The sequence below is a fragment of the Sebastes umbrosus genome, chromosome 4 (assembly GCF_015220745.1).
Source record: "Sebastes umbrosus isolate fSebUmb1 chromosome 4, fSebUmb1.pri, whole genome shotgun sequence".
Classification (NCBI taxonomy): domain Eukaryota; kingdom Metazoa; phylum Chordata; class Actinopteri; order Perciformes; family Sebastidae; genus Sebastes; species Sebastes umbrosus.
In genome coordinates, this window is record NC_051272.1 from 15170940 (window position 1) to 15197986 (window position 27047).

Consider the following 27047-nt stretch of genomic DNA (forward strand, 5'->3'; position numbering starts at 1 on the left):
ATGTCTTGTGCGCACATAGGACCATCTCTTTGTGCAACTGCATGCAGGTCTGTTTGTGCTCCCTTAGCTCCTCTCGCACCTCCTCGCTCTCATCAGCCCCCATGCTTAAGAGTTGGCACCTTGAATCACATTGTCTTCATCTGGAAATATTTCAGCTGCATTTGTGCCACTCTAAAGGGAGATGAAGATAAAGGAGAAGAAGGTAAAAACACACCCTGTTGTGTGAATCCTAGAGAAGGCCTTGAACCCTGCCATTCATCCCTTTCACTTCATCAGCTGAGTCTAATTGCCAGAGAGGACAGGATACCCAGGGCCCAATTGTTCCTTATCCTCTTTGGAGCCTCTGAGGCATGAAAAGCGAAAGGCCTGCTTTTGATCTTTTTTTTTTTTGTTAGTTTTTTTTTCTTTTTTTCCCCCTCTGTCATCCCCTACTATCCTTTGCCTTAGAGTGAGACACTCCTTTCACACTGTGCCCCCTTCTTCAGCCACGCAAAATAATTATCAAGCTCTGCTTCATCAAATAATGGTAGATATTGGAGGTCATGATGGGGAGGGCCAGAGGTCTGCAGGGGTGGCCCGAGGACGTGGTGGAGCTCCCAGCTCATCTTAGAGGCATGCTCCTTAGCTGTGGCTACCTTTATATACCTTGACCCCGGTTTTCGTTTGTCTGTCCTAATGAGACCCTCTCATGCAGCCAATGCAATAGAGGTCTTGCAATGGCAGGGTTGGGAGGCCAAAGTACAATGAGACGCAGGGCTGTGCTCAGACAAGGGCGCATCTGTGCTATCTTATTAAGCCTTGGAAAAGAGCTCATGCGTCTCGACGTCCCATAGGCGCTGAGAGCAGATCTATTGACACCTACTTGTCCTTTGCGGTCAACACCTTTCTGTGAAGAAGCAGGCGCACCCAAGTTCTTGTTAGAAGTAATTCTTGGCAGAGTATTTAGCGAGGCAAAGTGCTTAACTCGGTTTGGGTGGCCATGTGGCGTAGGGATAAAGAATGCAGCTTTGTAATGATGAAAAATTCCTTGGAACTAGAGACATGGCAAGGGATGTCAAATACCAATTTGTCATAAGCAAACAGGCCTCGTAGTTAAAGAACGAAGGGCACCGAAGTCTCTCTTAATGCTTAATTCCACACTCGATTTTTTTTTTTTTATAGGTTCAAAAGCTTTAGGTTATAGTTAATCATCATTTTTTAGAAAGTGTTTATACAGAACAGTTTTAGCTTTGTTGCCCTTAGTTGGCCAATATCCGTGCCAAGACATTTGTCAGAATTTGAAAGCGTACAACACAAGTTTAAACCCCTGCTGATTTTTGAAAAAAGAAAACCACTGTGTAAGAAAACAATGAGACCAAAGACAGCCAACCTAACCACCTATCTAACTTGACAAAGGGGACAGCAGGATATACTATAAGTAGAGCAAAATGACAAACAAAAACACAAGTAGGCAAACAAAAACCTTTAAGCAATCATGTTAAGCGCGCCTAACATCTGAGCACTGTGCGAGAACAAAGCAGGGCTCCTGTCAGAGCATCGATCCACTCCTGAAGGCACACACATCCATAGCTCTCTGATTGCTCCCTGCCTCTCGCGCCTCTCTCCCCCGCGCCTCTAACTCTCTCTGCTCCGGCTCCTTTCTGAGAATGTGCTTATCGATCTGGCCTACTTCGTTGGAGTTAACTCACTGATAAAACCTGACCAAGGGCTTCCAATGGCCTGGAAGAGTTTGGAGAGCTGGCGAGAAGGCAGAGATGATAAGAAAAAAAAGAAGTGGTCGCTAAAATCACAAAGAAATATTTTGTCGTAATATTGAGTTAGTCAACTGTTAAGTTTATTAAATGTTCAGACATATAATGTGTTATTGTCTGGACATGGGATGAGTTTTTTTTTTTTACTGTAGGCAGCTTGAGATAAGGTAGTTGCTCAACTTAAAAGATGAACCCTTATCTGATTTGATTCACAGCTTTATAGTTGTTAAGCAGCTAATAACCTGCTGATTCGGAGAGTGTTGTAAGACCGACTGGTTAGAATTTTAAAAATATTGAATGACTGTGGGACTTTGACCTAATTTCAAAATTAAATGTTTTCGGTTGTAGACCAAATCATACACAAATTTGTTGTACTACTTGGAAATATTGATCAAATATATACAAACCATTTTTCATTTGACTTTTGTCACTTGATATTTGTATATTTTAGAGCTGCTCCTCTTATTAGTTAGACGACTAATCAATTGTTTTGGTCTTAGTTGACTAAGATTTCTTTAGTCCATTAGTCGCTTTTTATGCTTTTTTCATGCTGAAAGACTTATTTCCAAGAAACTTATGAGCACATCTCTGGGAAACACAAGATTTAAAGTGGTGATTCTTTGTTGGGAAATCTGTCAATTAAATCAAGTAATCGATTAGTCAACAAACTCGTGGTAGTCGACTAAGAATTGCTTTGGTCGAGGGCAGCCCTAGTATTTTTTTACATATGATTGTGTTGGTTTCTGATTTTTACACATATTGCTGTGAGCATGGCATCTCCAGTCAAGTGCTTAAATCCATCTACTGTGTGCTACTACACTGTAGCTAGACTCTTGAGTTAGAATAGCCTAGAAAGCGTTGTGTTACTCAGTTAAACTCTCTTGCATATACTGTACAGTATCTGGTAGAGTTTCACAAGGCATTTTCCCTCCTCAGTTGTCAGACTTCATTATAGACATGATGAGTAAAGTGAGTAAAACTGGATGGCAGTGATGTATAAAGTAGCCTTGGCCATTCATTCATGTGTAATTGCAGTTGAGTTAGTCTGACATAATGCACTTTATCTACTGAGTAGTGTTGCAACCACTGGTTATTTTTTATTGTCGATTAATCCATTGATTATTTTCTCGATTAATCGATTAGTTGTTTGGTCTATAAAATGATGAAAAAAGAGGATCAGTGTTTCCCAAAGCCCAAGATGATGTCCTCAAATGTCTTGTTTTGTCCACAACTCAAGGATATTCAGTCTACTGTCATAGAGGAGTAAAGAAACCAGAAAATATTCACATTTTAGAAGCTGGAATCAGAGAATTTTGCCTTTTTTCTTAAATTACTCAAACCGATTAATCGATTATTAAAATAGTTGGCGATTAAATTAGTAGCTAACTAATTGATTAATAGATTAATCGTTGCAGCTCTTGTACGCTACTCTATTCTAGTTAGACTCTTGAGTTAGAATTACCCAGAAAGCGTTATGTTACTCAGTTAGACTCTCTTGTATTTATCTTGGTAGAGCTTCACAAGGCATTTTCACCCTTCAGTTGTCAGAGGCTTCATCATAGACGTGGGCTTGTATTGTAAAATGATGAGTATATTGAGCATAACTGGGATGGCAGTGATGTATAAAGTAGCCTTGGCCATTCATTTATGTGTAATTGTAGTTGAGTTAGTCTGACATAATGCACTAAACTAATGATTATTTTAATTGTCGATTAATATATTGATTAATCTCAATTATTCAATTAGTTGTTTGGTCTATAAAATGGTGGAAAATGTTGATCAGTGTTTCCCAAAAGCCCAAGATGACGTCCCCAAATGTCTTGTTTTGTCCACAACTCAAAGTATATTCAGTTTACTGTCATAGAAGAGTAAAGAAACCAGAAAATGTTCACATTTGAGAAGCTGGAATCAGAGAATTTTTACTTTTTTTTTCTTAAAAAATTGCTTAAACTGATTAATCGATTGTCAAAAATAGTTGGCAATAATGTAATAGTTAAATTGATTAATTGATTAACCATTGCAGCTCTACTGCTGAGTTACACCTACAGTGTTTACAATAATTACAGTAGTAAAATATAGTAACTATAGTACTACTATTGTTGTGCAGTGTATTGCAGATCTCAAACAATAAATAGTTCCTTGTGATTTTTTTTCAAAAAAGCATGCACAAAGATATGAAAAATCAGTGTTTCTTAAAAAAAAGCGACTCATGTTTTGTGTGTGTCAGTGTGTGTAATCGTGTCTCCAGAGTGTGATTACATTGTATGTCGGTTTGTGTATATTTTTGCAAGTGTGTTGTGCTGTCATGTTTGTAACATTCCATGTGGGAGGGTCTGTTGATAAGTAAGCCATCTGTAGTGTTCTGCCGAACGACATGTTGTAAAGCGAGATTTGAGAGTGTGGAGAGACTTGACTTGACAAATCTTGGCACATAATGAGACAGAAGGGAGTAAAGGCAGAAGTCTGTCCAGAGATAAACAATTAGATTTGTCCCTGAGGTAAAGGCCAGGCAATGCAAGGACTCTCAGACTAACAAAATCAATATGGCTTCCAGTAAGAACACTCAGGGGGTAGAGTGATGAAGAGGTTATCATTCATTTCTCAGATTAGGACACACATACACAATGAGAAACATTAACGCTTTAAAAATCAATATGATCACCAGCATGGAAGCTGCCTGTCAGTGATGCATACATTTGAAAGTATGCATGCGATATTCAGCTATCTGTCAAACATCAGCGGTCTAATGAGACATGATAACATGGATCAACAGGGACGCTGAACTGAGCCAGTCAAGCCAGTTTTCTTCAGCAGCCAATTGTGAGAGGATCTTAAAGAAGACAGCATTTGGGAATGATACTTTCACACCCTCAGATAAAACCATAATGGAGCATGAGCCATAGCCGGAGTGGGCAGTCCCTTTGCGTTGCATCCCCTCTTAGGTCCTGCCCAGACTTGAACGTCTAATCTAACATCTCACCACTGTTCCCAGCAGGCCTCACAGGGCTAGCACTGCCAGGGCAAGGAGGGTTGGACTGTTTGGGGGGGGGGGCGTCCTGCGTTGTGCTTGCTTTAAAGAAGGCAACAAAAAGAGAGGGTGAATGGTTTTGGGGTGGGAGTGGGAGGGAAGGGGGGGGGCGATCACAACTTGTGTGCAACTGCTGTTAGGCAGGGGAGTCTCCTCAGAGACGGCGAGCCGCTGACCATAAAGGTGTGAGTCTGAGCCGTGGCCAGCCTGTCGCCTCATCTCCATGGAGACGGCGACGTGGCACCCCAGTGGGCTTGTCTCTGCTGTGGCCCGGAGCAGCAAGAGCACTTGGGGGATGTGGCCCAGCCATCACCTGGGCTCCAGGGGACCAGGAGCCACTGCTCCGATGACCTTCAACAACCTGCCAGTCTGTCATCTGGGTTTGGGGAATAACAAGAAGAAAATCAGCGAGGGATTTGTGTAGAGACATTGTTTACTGAGCCATTGTGTCTTTGGAGGAGGCTCTTTGTTCCAGTGGGAATGAACTATAGTGAAGGACTTACTTTTCACAACATCATTCCACTTGATATTCAAAAAAATGTCCTTTGCCTTCATTACCCTTTCGTATCAAGACAATATAGGGGATTTTAGACTGTACTGTACTTTTGTACTTTGCTATTCTCTGATTGGTTCGTCACTCATCTGGCTTAGGAGGTAAAGGTTAAAGTAAATCAATGTAATTAGATTGCAATATTTTCATACTGATTCTTGTACTCATTCTTCCCTCAGCAAGGGACAATACAATGAAACCAATGTTTGCCCCAACTCACCACTTTAGTATGCAACATTTTTATTGATAAAGAAACGTGTTGAATTTAAAACTGTTGCACCTGTTGTGATTACAGACAATGTAGCTCCCCATCATGAAATGCTAAAAAATACTAGGGCAAAACAGTAACATCTCAAGTGTTAAATCAATAATAGTGATTATTGATTAATGTGCTGATTATTTTTTTTGATTCATTTTTGGTCCATATAATGTAAACGAAATAGTGACAAATGCTCACCATTTTCTAAAGGCTGTGTTTACAAATGAGTTTTCTTGTTTTGTCCGGCCAACAGTCCATAACCCAGTAATATTCCAAATAAAACGATATAAACATAGAAAAGAACCACATCCTACCATTTGAAATATTTTGCGTTTTTACTTGAAAAATTGCTTAAACTATTAATCAGTTATCCAAAAGTTGTCAAGCAAGCATGTCAGTTGCTGAATAATATTCCATCTATCAACTAATTGATTCATCGTTTCAGCTCTAGTAGATACCGTCAGCTAGGGATCAGGCGACATTGGATTTTATCGCGGACCGTGATTAAAAAACACTCGCAATAAGTTGATTGTGGTGAATTTCCATTATCGGGATAATCATGAATATTGCCACAAGTGACTTGGAAAAAGCTGTCTAGCTAGCTATCATGGTAGACAAGTGAAAAATAAAGCACAGAAGAACAGACTGGCACAGTGTTTTTATTTATTTATTTATTTATCCTTTATTTATACAGTGGGACGTTATGATTTATGATTACCTTATTTAAGATTTTTTTGTTTTTTACTAAAAAAAGATGCATCCTATCTGTGATGCAATAAAACATATTTATTTCCAAACAAAATATAAGGTAAAGTGATTCAAGTATTTTTTAAGCTTATTTTGATGATTATCGTGATAATATTGTGAATCGCAATTATTTTGGCCAGGATAATCGTGACATGAAATTTTCATAGATAGACAGATAATATCTATAGTATACACAATATAAAGAATATATTAGAATACACTTTAAATATACCAGACTACTACAACTAGCTTAGGAAATATAAAATGTGAACATAGAATAACAATAACATACTTTATACAATATCAAAGTGTGCAATGATATACTATGTATTAACAAAGTGTGCAAGTTAAAATTTTGTTTTAAAATAAAATAAATGAGGTAGTAAGACAATGTGCAAACCAAACCTTTGCACATTGGTTTAAGTCACCATCATTTAGTAATGTGTGCATTGCTATGCATTGTATATTTGATTGTGCTTATGCAACTCATTTTAGCTCTCAGTCTCAGCTACACTAGAATATCACAGGTTATCAAGAGAGAGGATTTTTATGGGCTTATAAAGTAAAATTAACATCAGAAAAGTAAAATGCGAAATAAAGAAGCTACTTTTCTTCTTATGTTTCGTGGGTGTGGACACCACAGTAGCAACAAATCCCCCGCCATGATTAGATACATAATCAGGAACATCACAGTAATTCCTGTATAGACTATTGTTGGTATCACTGTCATAAATTATTGCCAAATGGGATCTCAAATCTCCTGCATTCGAGTGTAAAGCAGCGCCATCCAAACCATTCCCTGGAGACTCTTGTGTTGCATTATCTGACAAACCAATACAGGAGATTCTGTGGAAAAATCTGTGCTTTCTTCCTTTCAGCCAAAAAGAAAGAGGATTTTGAATGGAGTGGTGATTCTTTATGCAGAGCTGAGACGCGACACCTTCCAGACGGTGAGAGATGGCGAGCCCTAATAATACAGAGCCGTACAATGGTTCTGACAGGCGAGCAATAAAGCAATCAGGGTCCCAGGCATTCCAAATCTCTTTACCGCCCACCCTCTAACAGACTGAGAGATGGGCGGCTGACCTGTGAGCTGTCAATCATGGGGGATACCTGCTGGAGCCTGATCAGGGAGAGCTGAGGGCACCAGTCCATCAGATCTGTTTTCACACTCCAGACACTAACATTGCAAGCATAACCACAGACACAAAAAGCCCCACCGCCTCACTCTTAATTAGGAGATGTGGGTGCGTTGTTTGGGGGGGGGGTCGGACTTGTTTGGTTTAAATGGGTATGGGAGTGTCTTAGATATAGGGGGATAGTAAGTGGAATCCCAGTGAGACAGAGAATAACCTTTTCCCTTGATTTAGGAATCAGGCATTGATCTGTCACGCTGTTTTGTACAAGCAAGAGCTCTTTCAGCATTGCTTCTCAGTGTGTGTTGCTCCTCAGTGTGTGTGTGTGATACGTGTGTGATGGGTGGTGGGTTGAGAGAGGGGGAGGAGGGTAAGGCTTGTTCATTAGCTGTCTGTAGCCCATTCCAGCAAATAGATCACCATAATACTGTGGTTAGTTAATGGCTTTCTGGTGTTTCCTCTAGAGTCTTCCTGTCTGAGGGCTGACTGCTAAAACTCCTCCACTGTTTTCTCCTCCTTTTTCCAAGTGGGGAGTCTTGTGTTCTGCTGCCTAACTCAGACAATTGGCTTCAGCCGGCGGTCAAGCCTGTGAGCAGTCTGGCCGCATGGACTCACATTAGAGAACTAAAAGCAACATCACAAAAGACATGCTGATCTGACATACTGTCATCACTGGTGACTGGAATCATACTGGTTCTCCCACAATTAAAACGCCCAGACTGTGACAGCCGGGAAGGCTCTCACAATAAGGACTTATATTTTGTGTGTCATGTTTTTAGACATAGTTTATGAAATGTGACATATTGAATTTTTAGATGAATACAAGATACATTAAGATGAACATAAATTGATACTTGGATGATATTCATACAGCTGCAACGGTTAATTGATTAGTTAACTATTAAAATAGTCGCCAACTATTTTCGATTAATCGGTTTAAATTCTCTCATTACAGCTTCTTAAATGTGAATATTTTCTGGTTTCTTTACTCCTCTATGACACTAAACTGAATATCTTTGAGTTTTGGACAAAACAAGACATTTGAGGACGTTATCTTGGGCTTTGGGAAACACTGATCGTCATTTTTCACTATTTTATAACATTTTATAGACCAAACAACTAATCAATTAATCGAAAAAATATCAACAGATTAATCGACAATGAAAATATATTATTAGTTGCAGCCCTACAGTTGATTACTAAATTCATTGTATCACTCAAATGCAATACAAATTTGTGCAGTAGACATAATATGACACACATTAGGCAACATCATTGGGATATTTCACTGTGGTCCAGAGCAGATATACTGTATCAACAACTATTGGTGGGATTGCCATTAAATTTGGAATGGAAATTCATAAATCAGTAAATTCTGTCACAATCTACCATTAGATTTTTATATTTTTGGGGCAATTGTGGGCGGGAACCTTTTCCATTTTGGATACAGGGTGAGCTTTCGTCCAGCGCCAGGTTCAGGTCAAATTGTCATGCCAAATAATATACTGTGCCCCAAAAGCAGTATCACGGAATTGTATTCACATTCATACTCTTAAGGTGATTTTAATGACTCCATGGTCTTTCCTGGCACATGCCATTTTTTACATCTTTAGATTGATGCTGTCTTCAGTGAATCAGCTTTGTTAGCTAGCTTTCCTATTGTTTTTTTTATGTTTTCCAAACAAAGTAAAGCTCCATTTTTTGGCATTAAATCAACACTACATGTGAAAGGGTTGCTAGTACCGCTAAACCCACTGAGAATCGAGCTCTACAGCTCCCTGCAGTATGAGGCGTTGTAGCTAAATGTTTGGTCTGTATTTACTCTATTGTTGCTTCTCACCAACTCTCCCATGAAACCATACTCAGCTGTTTCTGGCAAACAAATTTAGCGTAGGGCTTTTTCCTTAAGGAAATCATAAGGATAGAAGGTGTCTTATGCTGTACAGATTGTATGAGGCAGATTTGTGATATTGGGCTATATAAATAAAATTGACTTGACAGTACCTCAGGTTTTGGCCTATATTCCAATGAACACATTTGGTTCAGTTTTTCAGCATTTATAAGGACTAGTGCCTAATTATGTATATACAGTAAAATTTGCAGCATTAAAGGTGCTATTGATAACATTGATAACATTCAGCAACTAGATGTCTCTTTCTCCCTCCCCCGTTCCATAGCATTTACTTCACAACAAGTCATTGCCAGACATTTACCGTCAATCTCAGCATTTATCCGTTTTTTCCACACTAACTTACGACCCAGAGATACCACGTGATACCAACGTCATTTTACTATTGGCTCACAAGCCTTGTTAGAAGTGGGAACCAGACTATCTTCCACAGAGATAAACAAAACATTAATTTTGGGCCCGCCAAAATTTTTAAAAGATTAATTCACAATCATAATAATTTTTTCAAGAAGAGCCATACTTTTATTCAGCACTTTTCTAAATGCTCTGTGGATGTATTATTTTTAAAAACATATTCGTCTACATAAACATATTATCAATAACACCTTTAAATAACATTTCTGAGTACTTCTGAGTCAAAAAGCTCAAATCCCACACAACTAGTACAATACCTTACTGATTAAAATGCCTACCAGTGCTGCACAGTCAACTGGAGCTAAAAAAAAAGGCAAAATCTGTTCTTCAGCTTCTTGTTGGTGAAAACCAAACCTCAAACTAACTTTACCACAGGAACACAGTGAGTTACTTAAAATGTGTGTCCAGACATTGAATATTGAGATTCAAATCTTGATAGGCAGCATTGTTTTTGCTGTTCCACATATACAGTAAATTATTTATAATGCATCCCTCGCAAATATGTGACTTATCGAGCAGTTTGACTCAAACATTTCCCAAATGGAAAAACTCAGAAGGGTGTTTTTTCTCGACATTGTATAATGCTGTTTTGACGTTTACAGGAAGCAAATGTTTGTAATTCTGACCACTCATTCGTTCTCATGTGATGGAATCTCATTTTGTGATCAATGTAGTTCCTAACTGATTGTCTAACAACAACCTCATCCTTCAATGACCTTTGCTGATTGAAATAGTGGGAGTCTAGGGAGTCTCTCTCCAGGTTAACTCTGTACAGTATGTGTTACTGTAGGCTTAGGAGCTATATATGAATTTTAAAAAAATCTGATTGCATTATGACATTTCAGATATAGCTATGACATTTGTTAGTTAGATTTTTTTCCAATATGGGACATGGAGTTCACTGTTGCTAGGCAACTAACAACAAAAAAATGGATGCTATCTGCTTTGTGTTTTGGAAAAAGGTGATTTTTCTTTTTTCTAGCATAATGCATTGTAATGAGAAATAAGCAGAAAACAAAAGTTATTAATTCAATTGGCTCAGACATTTTTAAATTCTTTTTAAATTTGTACATCACTACTCATAGAGTTTGAGCTGTCAAAAAAGAAATTCATTATGAACATCACAACAGAGGTCAGCTTTGCTCAGCATGATTCAGGCTAAATCGTCAACAACTGAACAGGAGCTGGAATAGCTCAGTTAAACTTTTATTAGTTCCTATATGTTTTTAACTGTGTTGTCTTAGTAGCTTCAGCGAATCAGCGTTACTCTCATCAGATATCCTTTGTTTTTAACAATGTGAGAGGTGACCATAGTTTGTCATTATTACCATACACAGTGCCTGTTCAGAACACATGCCCTTTCGGAGCGGGCCGATTGCTAGGCCCCCAGTAGTGCTGCTTGCAGCGTTGTCGAGAACCGCTCATTGCTCGTTGACTCCAGGGAAGTGAAGAAGAGTTTGGTTGTAATGTTAGTATAACATCAGAATAAGTGAACTATAATCAATGAGCCGTGACCTTAAAGGCCTGCTGTGGACGACATGCTGGACTCTGTAGTCTGCAGAGCCCTGAAGCCCCGCCCCCACTGCTGAACAGAGAGCTGTTCGCTTGTTTATTCAAAGTTTATTAAAAAGAAAGAGAGGTTCCTTGATTTATAGATAGACGCTGCTGCTACAGTGCCGTCTATTTGCCAAATGACACCAAATTTCTCATGGTCTATCAGACATCATATCTACACATGTCCACCAAATGTGGTTCCAATAGCACAAAGCGTTCAGGAAATAGGACATATTTCGTAATATAAGCCCTGCCCACAGCATTTCAGCTGAATTTGAAATGATAGACATTATAGCAAAACTGTATCGAACATAGAAAAATCTGGAAAAGTAACTTTTTTTCCGGCTTGGTCCAGAGATGGTCTGTACCAAATTTGGTGACAATTGCTCAAAATTAGAGCAGCGTAAAACCGGATTTGGGCACAATTCAAAATGTCGCAAAATCGATTTAGACGCAAATGGGTGTGGTTTATAAGGATATTTTCATCTGGACCCACAACAGGGATTTTTATTTCTGAGACTTGCAGTTCAAAAGTGACAGGCCAAAACGTTAAGTTTGTTGTTTTAGTGCCACCATCTGACAAAATAGCACCATCTTTGACACTGTTTGTCCTTGGGTGCCCGGCAATACACCCGGCAAGTGTGAAGTAGATCGAAGGAACGGTTCTCGAGATAGGCGAAGGACATACCCACATACCTACATACCTACATACAGACAGAGATTCCTTGTTTCATAGTTCGAAGGATTGTAACTGTATGCAGCTGAAATCAATAAATACACCATAAATGACATTAATGATGCTATTCTTATGTCATTAAGATTATTTTTGTGAGTAATATGAAGTACTCCTATAATTTCTATTAAATGTGAGCCAAATTGTCTGGCTTTTCTGTGGATAAAATATTAATACTTTTTTAGTAAATTGTAAGCTCTTGTCTGCCAGATTTGATAAAAAATACACTTGTAGTATTGTTGGATTTTTATATTGGATGGTTAAATGATTTATATCCAGCGCCAACGTTAAGCATCTGAAGAATCACAGTCTGATGGATCAAGCACACTACATTACATCCATAAAGTGTTTTTTAATAGTTCAAATTCAGAAAACAGTAAGTTTCACTTATGGATGGCTTTTGTATGAATACAGTATGGCATCAGAGCAGCTTGTTTGTCAGTCACAGAGTTTATTTTACTCTCCCTGTTTTTCATTGACTTAAATTTCATAATTCGTTTAACATGAAGTAATATGAGTTTCATATTTTTTAAGTGTAACAAAAAACATTAAAATAGTTAGAGTTAATGTTAAAAGTACAACACATACTCAAAATGTAAGCAAATGTATCTCTCTACCTGTAATCAAAACACAGCATTTGAACCTGCTGTGACTCTTTTGATGCAACATTTGACCAATAACAAAATCTATAACATACAATCTATAATGTTGTCTGATGCAAAGTTTTGTTGAGTTTGTAAAGTTTGGAATAAAATTGAATTATATTTGATTGAGAAACACACCAAATAATATACTATCTATTACTCAAACTATGCACAATATGTGATTATTTGTCAAATCTATATAATTTTCTAAAAACTGGAACCTTGCATATCATCACTGTCTTGTGAACACCATGGCATTTTAAACAGATATTCCTTTGGGTTTTATAATTGGGTTTTTTTAGCATGAAAAGTAGGAGAATTTTCTCAACCTGTAAATGAACTCTTAATACTACAGTTCATTTGAAAAATTAAAAATCACCTACATTGGAGATGCATAGTTTTCAATGAGCAGTAGCAATATGTGTTTAGCTGATTTGTACTAAGGAAGCTATGTTTGCCGTGTGAAAGGCTCATTCTTTGAGGCACTGCTTTTGAAGTTGCTTTGTCGTTGGCTTTGAGTTTAAGTTTTTAAACATTTTGTATTATCTTAATCGGTCTTCCGAAGAGCATCTGTATAATTGTATGTGGAGGGTTATGTATGTGTGTGGGGAGGTGGCTCCTGCTGACTGGTTTTAATGAGAACCTTGAAATCTTGCCCCTCTTTTTGCAAGCTCATGGGATCGCTGTCTTATGTGCGGAAAAGTAAACGTTCAATGATAGAAGATGAAAGGGGTGTATGTTTTAGGGTAGATTTCCACCTCTGCTATATATGACAGTGAATGATGAGTTTTGCAGAAGTCTTGACTTAAACTGTCCCTCAGTGGTGCTCTGTAGATGATCTCCCCCACTGCATCTGGGAAACTAGCTCACTTGTGGGGCCAGCAGTCCAAAGAAAGGCTTGTTTTGTTCCTTCCAGATCTCTGATGTCATCCTTTACTGAGAACATGTATATGATCTTCTGCAGCTGGAGCGGCCCATATGCATTTTACATCACCCTTAGTTATTTTTGGGTCAGAGACAAGCAGGGTTTACTGGACCATTCACAATCTGACATCACACTGAAGTCTGGCTGAGACTGGATTTTTCTTCCCATGCTCCTGTCCACTGACCGCAATATCCCCAAAACGCATCATGCCTTTAAAATTTTTTTATATCATGCTGTATAACTAAAGTTAGATGTCTGTATTTAATGTTTTCACCTGATGTCAAAACTTTGGTTTGGTTTTCTGCCAATGTATATATGGTTCATTGCATTAATGTATTAGTCACTACTTTTATAGCTAAGTCATTTAGCAAATTTCTAAACAGTGTTCGTAGTTCATGTACACATTAGGGGTATCAATCGAGTAAAATATTTAATTGCGATTAATCGTATGATTTTCCATGATTAATCACAATGAATCACAAATTAATCGCACATTTGTTACCTGTTTAAAATGTACCATAGAGGGAGGATTGTCAAGTATTTCATATTCTTATCAACATGGGAGTGGGCAAATATGCTTAAAATGAATGTACATATTTATTATTGGAAATCAATTAACAACACAAAACAATGACAAATATTGTCCAGAAACCCTCACAGGTACTGCATTTAGCATAAAAATTATGGTCACTTCATAACATGGCAAACTCAAACCCAACATGCAATAACAGCTGTCAGTGTCACTGTGCTGACTTGACTATGACTTGCCCCAAACTGCATGTCATTATCATAAAGTGGGCATGTCTCAAAGGGGAGACTCGTGGGTACCAATAAAACCCATTTTCATTCACATATCTTGAGGTTAGAAGTTAAGGGACCTCTTTGAAAATGGCCATGACAGTTTTTCCTCACCAAAATGTAGGAGTTTGAGTTTGGAGCGTTATTTATCCTCCTTTGCGACAAGCTGGTATGACATGGTTGGTACCAATGGATTCTAGTTTCATATGATGCCAATATCTTCACGCTAGCTTTAAACTGAGCCCGCTACAACCTCCGAAAGATTGTTTACGTTAATGTGTTAAAGAAATTAGTGGCTTTAAAACAATTTTGCGTTAACGCGTTAACTTTGACAGCCCTAGTACACATACTACTCACGTACTACTCACACAAGTACATGTACTACTACTGTAGTTCACAAGAGGTTAGAATGCATTGGGATATTTACAGTCATTACTGGATATAGAGATCAACATTTTTTCTGTGAGCTGTACTCTCATTGTACCCAACAACTTTGAGTGAAGCATCAAGTCAGATGTAAAGAGGATTTCTTATATTTCAAATGTGAGCCATGGGGACTGCAGTGGAATCATGCTGCTTTCTAAGTATTACAAATGTTCTTTGAGAGAGGAAAGAAAGTATACCATGCTCGAATCATACTGGCTGCCGTTTCGGTAAAGTCTGTGTGGAAGTTTTTGTTCATTTTCCCATTTCTCAACTTCAACATGAACACACAGCAAAACAAACAAACCTGAAAGCCTGCCCCGACAACTTCTTCCCTTTATTGGCAGCTGATACACGAACAAGAGGTTGTCTTGGCTGAAAAAAGCAACCGCTGAGGCGTTGCTGGACCTCCAGACCTTTGTGACCAATGGCGTGTCATCCCTCACTTTGTCATGTTTAACTAAAACCAATCCCCATTCAAAGCAGCATCCATCAGTGTTAGTTGAGAACAATGACAGATTGCCTTTCTGCGGCACTCAAAGCATCTGGATCCTTTCTCTACTCCCCCTCTTTTATTTATGGTAAACAGCCTGAATAACAGCTGGGCAATGGGAATTTACAAGTTAATCAATTGTTTGTTAGGAGCCACAGCGATGCCCCATACCCAACCATCTGCGAGTTAATGTTCATTTACCATGCTAATTTTCCCATAGGCAACAGCATATCTATTGATTTCTTCTGGAGAGATTTATCCACACTTAGCATTATGCTTTATATATAAAATGGCAGTTACATTGAAGATGTGGGAGTGTTCAATTTAGTCTGTGAGTAATAAAATGTTACGCTTGCCTGGTGCTGATAGACTTGTGCCAAAACAAGCACTATAAGAGCAGTAACTTCCCGGGCGATGTCCTGGAAGTCATATTAAGTTTCCCCCTCTGTTGATTCGCCTAGGTAAGCACTGTTTATCCTGGACACTGCGTTTCCTGTTAGAGTGAAGTTGCCTTTGTCTCTTCTCCCAGGTGTTTGTGCCTGTGGCAGGGTCTTGGTCTTTTGTTCCCCTCCTGCGTCCTCTGCACCTCAAGACGACCGGCATGCACACAGGTCAGTCACACGTATCCCTCAACACGCAGTCAGCAGTCCACATGATTGCCTCTTGTACAATGTCAGCATATGCATACATTTCATTATCAAAAAAAAGCTGGCAATGTGTCAAAGTATGTTTGAGGTAAAGACTAATTTTACATTTTGGTTTTTAAGTTAAAAAAGTTTTTTTTTTTTTTTTTTTTTTTAATGTTTTTTTTCTAAATCTAACAAAAAATACATTAGAAAAAACACAAGCATCTACTTCCTTTCACTCATGACTCACCTACCCCCAGAATTTATTTAATGAGATGGCAGAAATGGATAATAACAATCGTTAATCTGCCAAAAAAAATGTTAAGAAAACTCATAAATACACAGTGGAACTGCAAAATCTTTGAGCACATGCAGAAATTGGCAAATATTTTTCTATTAAATCTACTTTATTTGGCCGTGCTATTGTGGCAGCCTTGAACCAATGTTAGGATAGGGCATCATTTACAATTGCGCTGTGAGCACTGGTATTCACCTTTTTCCTATTTCCCGGCTGCGGCACAGAAACCACACGCTACTTTATTTATAATCCAACCAACCTCGGTGTGTAACTCTTGCCCCGTACTCTTGCTCGCATCACACGGTGAGGTCACTTCCCTCTGCACCTCCACCACTGCTCTTGCATTCCAACATGGCTCTAGGACAGCAGCCCAGCAAAGCTCTATACTCCTCAAATCACAAAGAGGCCCAGATCAGAGCCGAGCTGGACGCGAGCCAGGATCCAGGCCCTCACAGCCCAGGCAGCTGGGGGCAGCCTATAATAAGTGGGAGACAATGAGAACTAGCACACCTCCCACGCTTTGCATGTGCATGTCGATTCAGAATTGGAATTAAATGGTTTCATAGGTTTCCGTAGACCACACTAATTACGAAAAGATATGATAACACTGGTGGATTTAGAGCTTATATACATTAAGGGTATATGTTTATAACAGACCTCAAATTAAGAGAATATGTATTATTCAGTTGACTATAGTGAGTTTTGAAAGTGCAAAGCTGTAAAGGACAAAGATTAATACAATCCTCATGAAGGTATAAAAAGAGGCTTTCTGGAGCTTTTGATTTTGCTGAAACTTTAAAAAGTGCTGAACTATTATGAATTCATAGGCCAGCTTAGTTTTTTTTATGTGTTGCATACACTTTTTAGAATCCAAATTTAATTGCACCAGACTGTAAAAACTGGGCAACTGAGCAGTTTTTCCAACAGTCATCAAAAACATGTATGTACAATTCCTTTTTTTTCACATGGGGGGAAACTAGACATATTAAAGGCATTCTGTTTTAATGAATAATAATGAACAGTTCACTGTGATGTAGACGGCGGTGGTGCTTTAATGGTCCCTTGTAGCCTCTTAAGCCTCTGGTGATAAATCTCACACAGGCTCACTCGTATAACTAAAACCCAAACCTCATTCAACTTCACATCCATCAGTGTTTGGCTGAAAGCGATGACAAAGCACTTTCAATTACACCAGTAACTGACTCTGGAAACAGTTCATAGCAGGGTCCAGGCTCGGAGACTAGGGGAAACATACAAGGGGGGGGAGGGAAGAATGGCTGGTGGGGCATCCGTTTGACTCGCTCCCAAATAATAAAAAGGGTGGTGCGACTCTGGGACACAAGGGATGCCGCCAGCATCGCGAACCCAAGGACAATTCACCTATTTTGTGCGCTGTCACCCCTGTAGTCTGATTTATGGTTTGGACATCCTTCCTATGACCCATTCGTCCATCAACTCGGCGCTATAAGGATACTCTGGTGATCTGAGGCTGAAGTATCAAAGCGTCCTCAGTCAGGGCCCTTGTCTAGCACCAGAGGGCCTTGTGCTGCTGAATGGGGAGCGATGCAGTTGGGAGGGAGAGCGTTGCAGCAGAGGAGAGCCATTCTTAACCCTGAGCACCAGAGGATAGAAGAGCTTTTTGAGAATCCATCAACTATAAATGCCTCATTCTATAATGTTGGTGTTTTCTTTTCCATTTTTCATCCCAATTTGTAATTATATTACGTGGAGTGTGTGCTCTCTAAAAGTTAACATGGCAGTGTTTAATTGGAGTGATTTTGCTCGTAATTGCATGATCCTCTCTACCACTTTTGGCTTCCACTTTATTTGAATAAGCGGCGCTAATTTCGGAATCCGTCCTCAAAATTAATCAGTATAGCATACTTAATATTGAAGTTCAAAAATGAAATAATTGAGAAAATGTAAATCTGCTTTGAATAAACGGGAGCCTTAATCATCAACAAAAACAGCCAACAATGACAGCAGCAGTCAGGCAAACATCTAATGCAACAGTGATGATCATTTTTCTCTCTTTTAAAATGCCTTTATTACATAAATAAAAAAAAAAAGAGTGTGATCCTCCAGAGTGCCTGATCTTTTAAAGCAGCTCTGACTCCAAACCCCCCTGATGAAAGGCCCACACTAACATCAGGAGTCCAGAGCCTTTACTCTCTAACTTCAGGCAATTATGACACAGAGGAGATCTTTGCCTTCTGCTCTCCAAAAGAAGAAGAAAAAAGGCTTCCCTTTTTTTCCCGAGCTTAGTTGTAAAAATAAGCTTGCTCTCCTCAATTGCAGTCACCCCGTGCCCTTTGCAATAGCAGCAAGGATGTATCGGAACAAGCCATGGGGCAAAACAAATCACTTGTGATTTACAGAATTATAAAGATTTTAATAGCTGCAATGTTTCTCTCTCAGATTGGTCTTTATTTCCAGGAGTCAGAGTTTCCTGGGAGCCCTAGGCTTTTTAGAAGCAGTAATTGGCCAACAGAGAGACTTAGGATCTCCCTGAGTGATTGAGTGTATTTGTTGCTATGAACTTGAGGGTATCACTCTAAAGATCACAGGTCCAGGTTGTGAGAGCCTGCAACTTATCAAGCACCATCCAGTTTGCAGCAGCCGTGGAAGTCAGACTACTTTTCCATACAGTTTTGTTTAAAGTTGTAACCTTTCGGTGGAACTTGGATGTTTTTTTCTGCTGATTAGTTATGTTTGCAAATAATTCAGCATAAACTACGGGGCTCCGGTTTGTGAACTAAAGACCGCTCTGAATTAATGCAGAATAATTGTTATGATGAAGAGCGTCACTGTTATTCTGGCATGTTAGAAAGTGGTTACACAAAAGTACATCTTTGAGAAATGACAATGATTTTTGTAGTGTAATTGATTTTTTTTTTTTTTTACTATTTGTTTTCACCCGGCAATGAATCAGCACACCACCATTTTTTTTTTTTTTTTTACATAAATATATGTTACATCTAGATTTATTTATAACATTGCAGAGATAGCATCAACCAAAAATCAATTAAAGCTTTGCTGTACTATGCCTGACACAACGAATAACAAATCATCAGAATTACTACTACACAATAATAGTTAGAAATGTAATAACATGCTCTCACAACTCTGAAACTAACTATCTCTTAATTAAACAACCTTTCTGTATCTCTCATCTGTTTTTTTAGAAAGTCAGGCAGTAAACAGTTCAGAAATGTCACCATAATTAGCTCGCATTTAACAATATAAACTATCTACATTATGCTCACAATTTAGTAAATATATCACAATTGATTAACTGACTTTTTTCCTCATTGTGCTGTAGAGTTTTAAATAGATTGTTTTTACTTGTTGTATCTGTTGTATTAATTAATGGGTCAAATCTATTTCATTTAGATAAAGCAGAGCATTTTACTCCACATATCTGCACTCTCATAATGTTAAAAGCATGTGCTTTCTGACTGTTAGAAAAACAAGCCTGGCAGTAGCTATAAGCTATATTAAGGAAATCCACCAGGGAGGCATAATCGAGTTTGACTCTCTACCGGTGGTCTCCTTGTTAGTGTTGTGAGTGTCAGAACTGACAGTGCAGGTAGCTCAAATGCCACTTAAGGTTTTAGCTTCAGTGGCTTTTGGAAAGAAATGACCGTGACCTGTGTAGCTTGAGCCCACATCCCACACCCTTTCTGCCTGACAGCTGCTCAATGGCAAGTGTCTGCCAGCATGCCGAGGGGAACGCTGCCAAGCAGCCGGAGATAGAGATGATTACCACATCCCTCTCTCCCTCTCAGCCTGCTCGCTGAAAACTGATACCTACTAACAAACTGCTGTCAACATGTTAGCGAGGCAGAGAGAGTGAGAGCAGTGCTGAGAGAGACAGAGAAAAGGGGAGAAAAAGAGATGTGTGGGAGAGTCAACGCGAGGAGTCCAAACAAGTTAGGATTAATGACATTGAAACAAGTTTGTGCTCCGCTGTTTTCAGAGCTCACACTATTGTGGCAGACTTGAAGAATGCAATCAACGCTGTAAGGAAATGCCTGTTAGGCAGGCGCTCACCTACAGAGTGCCGATCAGATGATGACTGTCAGACGTTGCAGTCACAAGGTCACCAGTTTTCAGCCTACTGTAGCTCATCATGCAAAATTATGTGTATCCATGTGCAGTCACGGATGCGACTGTAAGAGAAATGATTTCTCGCGTAGAAGTTTTATTTTCCGTGCTGTAACAATTATAATTTGTGCACAGCGGATGCTACATTGTCAAGAGAAAGTTTTTACAGTGTTGTGCAGATATGCAAATCGCTCCAGACCTTTACTCCAGCCACTTAAAACTTAGCTTTTCCTGCTGAGGAGAGAATGAATGCAGTCCTTCCACAGAAGAGTTATAAATGTCATTGTTTTTGAATAAATCGCCCGCGGCGCCACTTTAAAGTGAAATAAAGGAAAAATCACAGCTGACATATATTTTTCTAATTGTTGCAGAGGGGGGACAGGAAGCAGCATGGAGTAGCTTGAATTATCTGTAATTAGAATATCGCTGTGTTTAATTACAAAAGATTTTGATTGTCTGATTTCCAGCAGAAGGACTATTTTAGCTACTGTCTTAATACACATTTGTTTTTGAAGATTGGGAATGACAATTATGATAATGTGCGTCCCAGCATGAAATATTTTTGTCAAAGACAGGAAAACAGGACACGTTAAGTAGACATAATGCATATGTAGATTCTTTGAAAAATGATCATTAATCTATTTTGTTTTATTTTTTTTGTAATTTGAAAAATGAAGCTATTTCATTCTGGGATTATTTTTTTCAGGGCACTACAGCTTTATTGGAGAGTAGTGTGACAGCATACATATTGAGGATTTAAAAAAATCTTTTTTTTTTTTTTTTTTATGTGTTCTCTAAATCAACTATTGTTCACTTCAATTTCTTAATCGCCCTGCCAGAATGTGGGTTAAGAATACGCACAATCAGGTATTCAATTGCTTAGCTAGAGGTTATTGCTAAGGTAACAGTTTTCTGCTAATACAAAAAAAAAAATATCAATTACTTTAAAAAAATGCAAAACTTTGTGTGCAGAGCATCACGTGGTTCAGCCTCATTCTACAACAGGGCTCTGCAGAGGTCGGTGACTTCATATTTGTTTATTTCAGTTATTAAATGCCACAAATTAAAAAAAAAAAAAAGGAATCTGGGACAAACTAAAACTGTCTACAGTAATTCACTGTGGAACTTTGTTGAGCAACAAGATAAGTATTTCTCTAAAAAAATCAATTTTCGAGAAGAGACAATGGAAACAAACCTAAGTGCTAGTTTGAACCAACCCCACAAGGCTTCCAGGGAAACCACCGAGCCTAAGAAGCACTTTATTAGCCAGCAGGGGGGGGTCAGGAGGACCAGCCCTATCATTGATTGAGGTTGGAGGATGCATCCACAGCTGCACTTTCTCTAAATTTCTAAGAGTAAATATGCACCTTTGAAGTGGGGGGTGCCTAGGAGCACTCCTCTGCACAGATTGTGTGGGTTTCTGTGGGGAGCTGTAGTTACGGGAAAGATCAATGGACAGGGCATTAGGGGGAAGAGTACACTACACTGTCCAGCCCTCCAGCCTACAGAACAACTCAGCAGCTCCTCGATGGCCAGTATTATTGAGCTCAAGGCAGTTTAATTCTCTATGCTGTTTTCTCAGACTGATAAAAATTTCAACCTTTCCGGCTGCAAAATGTAACGGAGAAAAAGATGAAATATACTATGAACTTTATATACAACTGGAGTTGAGTTCATATTGCTCTGCTGCCACTTCAACTTCTGTTGAAGTCATGATCTTTAGAACATTTTTACAGGTTTAGAGAATAAATACATTTTTAAAATAGGTTAAGGTGAGGTCATTTGCTTCCTGTTTAAATACAGGACATTTTCATATTATTTATATATTGATAAGCATATAGTTCTCCTAATTCAACATTTTCGTTTGTTTCTGAAGACAAAAATGCTGCGTTTAAATTTTCATGCCTTCTGTTTAAAAAAATAAATAAATAAATAAATAATAATAATATTTTTGACTGGAATTCTCCTGTCTGAATAATTACTGACTGGAAAACTCCTCCGTCCACTCGTGAAAGCATGGAAAAACCCATATCCTGCTCATTGTGTGGCTGGATATGTGTTCTTGTGGTAGGCTTTAAGTGCATTAGACTTGTGCTGAACACACAGCTTCCATATTGTGGTTTGTAAAGACTATGGAAAAGCCTTTTGGGGTAGCCACACTTCCAGATGAGGCTAATCTGCTCGTGGTTGGTACAGAGTGATAAGTGAGCACAGATTTTTTAAGCCCTTTGTCTTCTACTTATGCCTTATAATATGTCTCAAACTCAGTGTTTACTAAATCCAAATATGATATAAACACAATACCAAATAAGCTTTCAATTAGTAAAAAATAGCAGCAATTATCCACTGAATTCATCTTTTAATTGATTGATTTTAATGAGTCTGATTTAAATTGGTTTAGCGCAGTAAATGCTACGCTGTCCCCGAGATGAAGACGAGAGGACGACATGTATCATCTCCGCGGAGTGTCAGAGTTTAGTGCCTCGGCGCTCCCAGGTGTCGCCGGGGTTTGGCTCCACCAGGCTCGGGAGATGCAGCCAGAGAGAGTTAGCATTTACAACCCCTGTCACACTCCACAAAACACCGTGTCACTCAAGCACAGCCTGTGTGGCAGCTCTGGCATTAATGGAGACGTTGACATCTTCCGACAGAGTGTTTATCTAATACTAATGCTAAGCAACCAGAGCCAGTCGCCCCCACACGGAGCCATCGAAGCCCGCCGCAGACCTCGGCGTCTGGCAATCACACTAGTTTTCTCATTCATCCCTCAAGACTTATAGAATTCATAACAATGGCTTTGCTGCTGCTCCGTGTCATGTCTGGTTTTTTTTTTTTCTTCATACATACATATTTCTTGCCACCATCTACTAGACAGCCCAACTGCTTCACAGGTGCTTCATGCAAAGTTGGGTAAAATTCTGACAAATTGCAGGAAGCAACACCTGCGTATGCTGGCGCGAATCTTCATCTCAGGACCTCCAACAAAAGTTGTTTACATACTTCTGCTGCAGTTATCCTCAGACCTTTTTTTCTTGTAGATTCTCTTCACTACCCCCCCTCACACACACAGAGACTGGCCCTTAGAAAGGGAGATTCAAGTTTCAGCAGCGTATCAACACTTTTTTCACACTTTCTGAAGGCATCTTTAAAGAATATATATTTTAGACTTCATTCATATGCATCATGTACATAAATATACCTCTTAAAATACAACATATTGTAAAATCTGTTATAAAATAAGTTGTCAAGAAAACACAAGTTAAAAATATATAACAGTAGTTGCTTTGAGGCTAAACATATTGTGCGGTATACAATGCACAAAAGGCCGCAAAAATTCCTATATGTTACTATATGTATCAGAGACTGATGATGGGTTCATGAAGTGTATGGAGCTATCTTTAGAGGATTGATTTCCCATACTGCCACGCAGTTGGCTGCATTTATATTCCATGCCTGTGGCTCTGTGACCCCTGGTTCTCCTTTGATGTGGCAGGCAGAAGCACAAACTAGGATGAGGCAGAGAGAGAGAAGGCTGAGGGATAGCAAAAGGTGAAACAGTCTACAATGGGAGGGGGGGTAGAGAGATTTTTCTCGTGGTGCAGGTTTCTAAGAGGGATGAGAGGACGGGATGAGGGAGTGTGAAAAAGACCGGTATGAGTTTGCGGGGAGCAGCCGCGAACCAATGAAGCCATCATCTGACAGATCTGTGAGAGTTTGCACTGAGGGCGGGTTTGGTGGTGGGTGGGCAGAAAGGAAGCTAGGCCGAGGGAAAGGGATCGGGTGATGGTGGGGGGTTGGGAGAGGGCATGACGGTGGCGCGAGCTGATAGAGACGTCAGCGCCGCTTCAGTAATCTCACGACGGCTGGCCGCAGCGAGGGGCCATCGAGGGGCCCACGAGAGCAGAGGCATGATAGAGCAGACCACCCCGACAACGCTAGCAGGGGGCCAGGCAGTATGGACAAATCAAAGCGGGAAGAAGTAATTTTTGAGAAATTACAGAAATCTCCATGGAAATTAGCATGAAACACTTTCTAATCTCTTGCTTTTCACCGTGGACGATAGGGGTCAGCGCTTCAAGTTCTCCAGCCCTTGGTTTCTCTTTCTCTCTCGCCCCATCCCTAATTTCATTATTCCCTCTTGATTTTTTCTCTTCTCCCTCCTGCTTTTTTTTTTTTTTTTTTATGTATACTCATTTTACAGCCCCTCCCTCCACTCATATTCTTCAACCATTCATTTGCTTGAACCCTTTTCATTGACCACAATTAAACGTTTAGATTTCAAAGGCAAATCAAGGGAGAGCCAAGCCGTGCCCTCGGAGTGACACGGGATCAAGCTGTTGGGCGCTTTGGAGTCTCAGATGGGGTGAATCCCCCAAGATTTGTCCTCTGCACCCTTCCTTTCGTTCCCGTGTCTGTCAGAGCTCAGAGCACTGTTCGAATGAATGGGAGGAGTGAGGCACCCCTAGTTGTGACCATGTGGTTATTGGTAATCAACAGCAATACAATGACACCCTGAGCCATAATTCTTCTCATCGCGATCTCAACAATACGGGACAAAATGCACCTTGAGAAAATGGTTGTGGAACAGTGTTGTAGACGTGCAAATATCAGAATTTTAAAATGTTCTGCAGTTTGTTTGAGTCTTTTCATACTTGTGTTTAATTTGTTTTGCATTGTAAATTAGATCAAAGCAGAGTGTGAGGGGTTTTTACTCTGTCAACTTTTTCAAACAGTGGACAAGACCTGTGTTTTTATGGAGTATAGCATGTTTGGATACATGAAAAAGTCTGCAATGTAATTGAGTTTGGACTGTATATTTAAGGATTTACTCATTTTTCACATTATTATCATCAAGAGGAAAACACATTTTGGTTATATCTACTTAATTTAGCACAGCTGACAAAAAAAACAAACTTGTAGTTTTTTCTGCATCCATGGCAACACAAGAGCGTTGTCCTCTTTCATGGTCGTGGTCATATCATCAAACATTGTACTAAACCGAGCCGCTCCTCCTTCACTGAAGCACATACACAGAGAGCGAGACTTTTTTTGTTATTATGCTACATGTAAATGGTTCCTCCTCGTGTGTCCGCTTCACGGCCGCACAGAATATTAAACTTATTTGGGTAAAATAAATTAAAGAAGCATCTCGTTCTGACAGCAAAAAAAAAAAAAAAAAAAAAAGCCTGAATGGTGTAATATAACACACTCTGCCCTAAAACTGGATAATAAATACATGAAATTGTGCCATTTGTCACATTCAGTATTAAAGAGTTATTATGTGTTCAGATTAATTATTAGATAAATGATACATTTTAAAATGTTTTGCCGTCCCGCTGCCTCACTATTAGGAGACAGCAAAGAGAACGAGGTTGCCAGGAAATTCAATCGAGGCATAAGAGACCAGGGTCTCTTGAAGCCTCAGTACAAACGAGCCAATGGGAAAAAAAAAAAAAAATTGGGTCATCTTTCTGTCCTGTTGTACTACAATATAGAGAAATAATTGCATTCAGTCACCCAATAACAATTTATCTGAAGTTAACTAAACAGTTTTTTTTTTTAATTTATCAAGGATTTTCTGTTTTCATACAGTTTTTTTGTTTGAATTCAACGAGGACACGGTCATATTTAGAAAAATATAATTCTGCTTCTCTTGTCCTTGTCATCGTGACATGTTGGTGAAGGATTTCTTACAATGTCAAATCACTTCCACAGGTCTCATGCCTTATTAAATAAAGGTGCACATAAATTCACTAATAGCTACAGTAGACAAGATAGAAATAATGGGCATTAGGTCTGAAAGTAAAATAGTGGCATTTGATTAGCATTACATTGTATGCTGATTCATGGGGAATAGCTATAGCATAACTGCGGCGGAGGCTTAATTAGAGTGCTTGCAGACTTGGCACATTGCAGTGACAAGCAGTAGAAGTGTGTGTAAGATATAGAAACCTTTCTAACCTCTAGTTAAACCCTCTCTTCCATTCTAGCAGTTTGCCCTCTAATTAAGCTCCACAGTTGGATTGTCTAGGTTTTTTTTTTTTTTTTTAAAAACGTTCACATGCAATTTTGCTAATTGCAACCATAGAAAATGACAGGATTGTTCAAAATCTGAATCTATGGTGTTGTCAAAAAGAAGTCGCAGAGATGATCGGCTATAAATATGCGGAAAAAGTTGTCTGTGAATGCACTCTAAAGGTTAGGAACATGTCCAACTCACAATAGATTTTGTCTTTAAAATGAATTATTTGTAGATAATATACAAATTAGTTGTAGGTGATATTTTTATGCAGAATCAGATGTTAAATATTTTCTCAAATCTTATCCATCATAGTTATTTTTTTTCACAGATCTAGCAATGGTGCAAATTGAATATATTAATTCTTGTGAAACTACGGTTAATACGATCTCAAAGAATATAACAAGGATATACACCAGTTTGAGACCTTATTTAACCTAGATGGTACAAACATTTGGCAGGGCCTGAGAGTACCTGCTCCTGGTTGCGGTTCTGCCAGTAATAGATAGATGGCACTGCATCCAAGGTAGAGCAAAGGGCCAGAGACTTCTCTCTCCCATCTCTCAGGGTCTTACTCTCATTATCCATCCGAAAATTAACCTGTCAATTTATCAATCAACACCATCTTGAGTT

General features: G+C 39.1%; 1 long non-coding RNA gene across 1 annotated transcript in view; it reads left to right on the forward strand.

Annotated features, from left to right (window-relative positions):
* Window positions 1–15891: 15891 nt before the first annotated feature.
* The window catches only part of LOC119486164, a 53036-nt gene continuing 41880 nt past the window's right edge, over window positions 15892–27047 (forward strand). The window contains exon 1 of the long non-coding RNA XR_005206473.1: window positions 15892–15975. This is a non-coding gene — a long non-coding RNA (uncharacterized LOC119486164). The remainder of the gene's footprint in view (window positions 15976–27047) is intronic.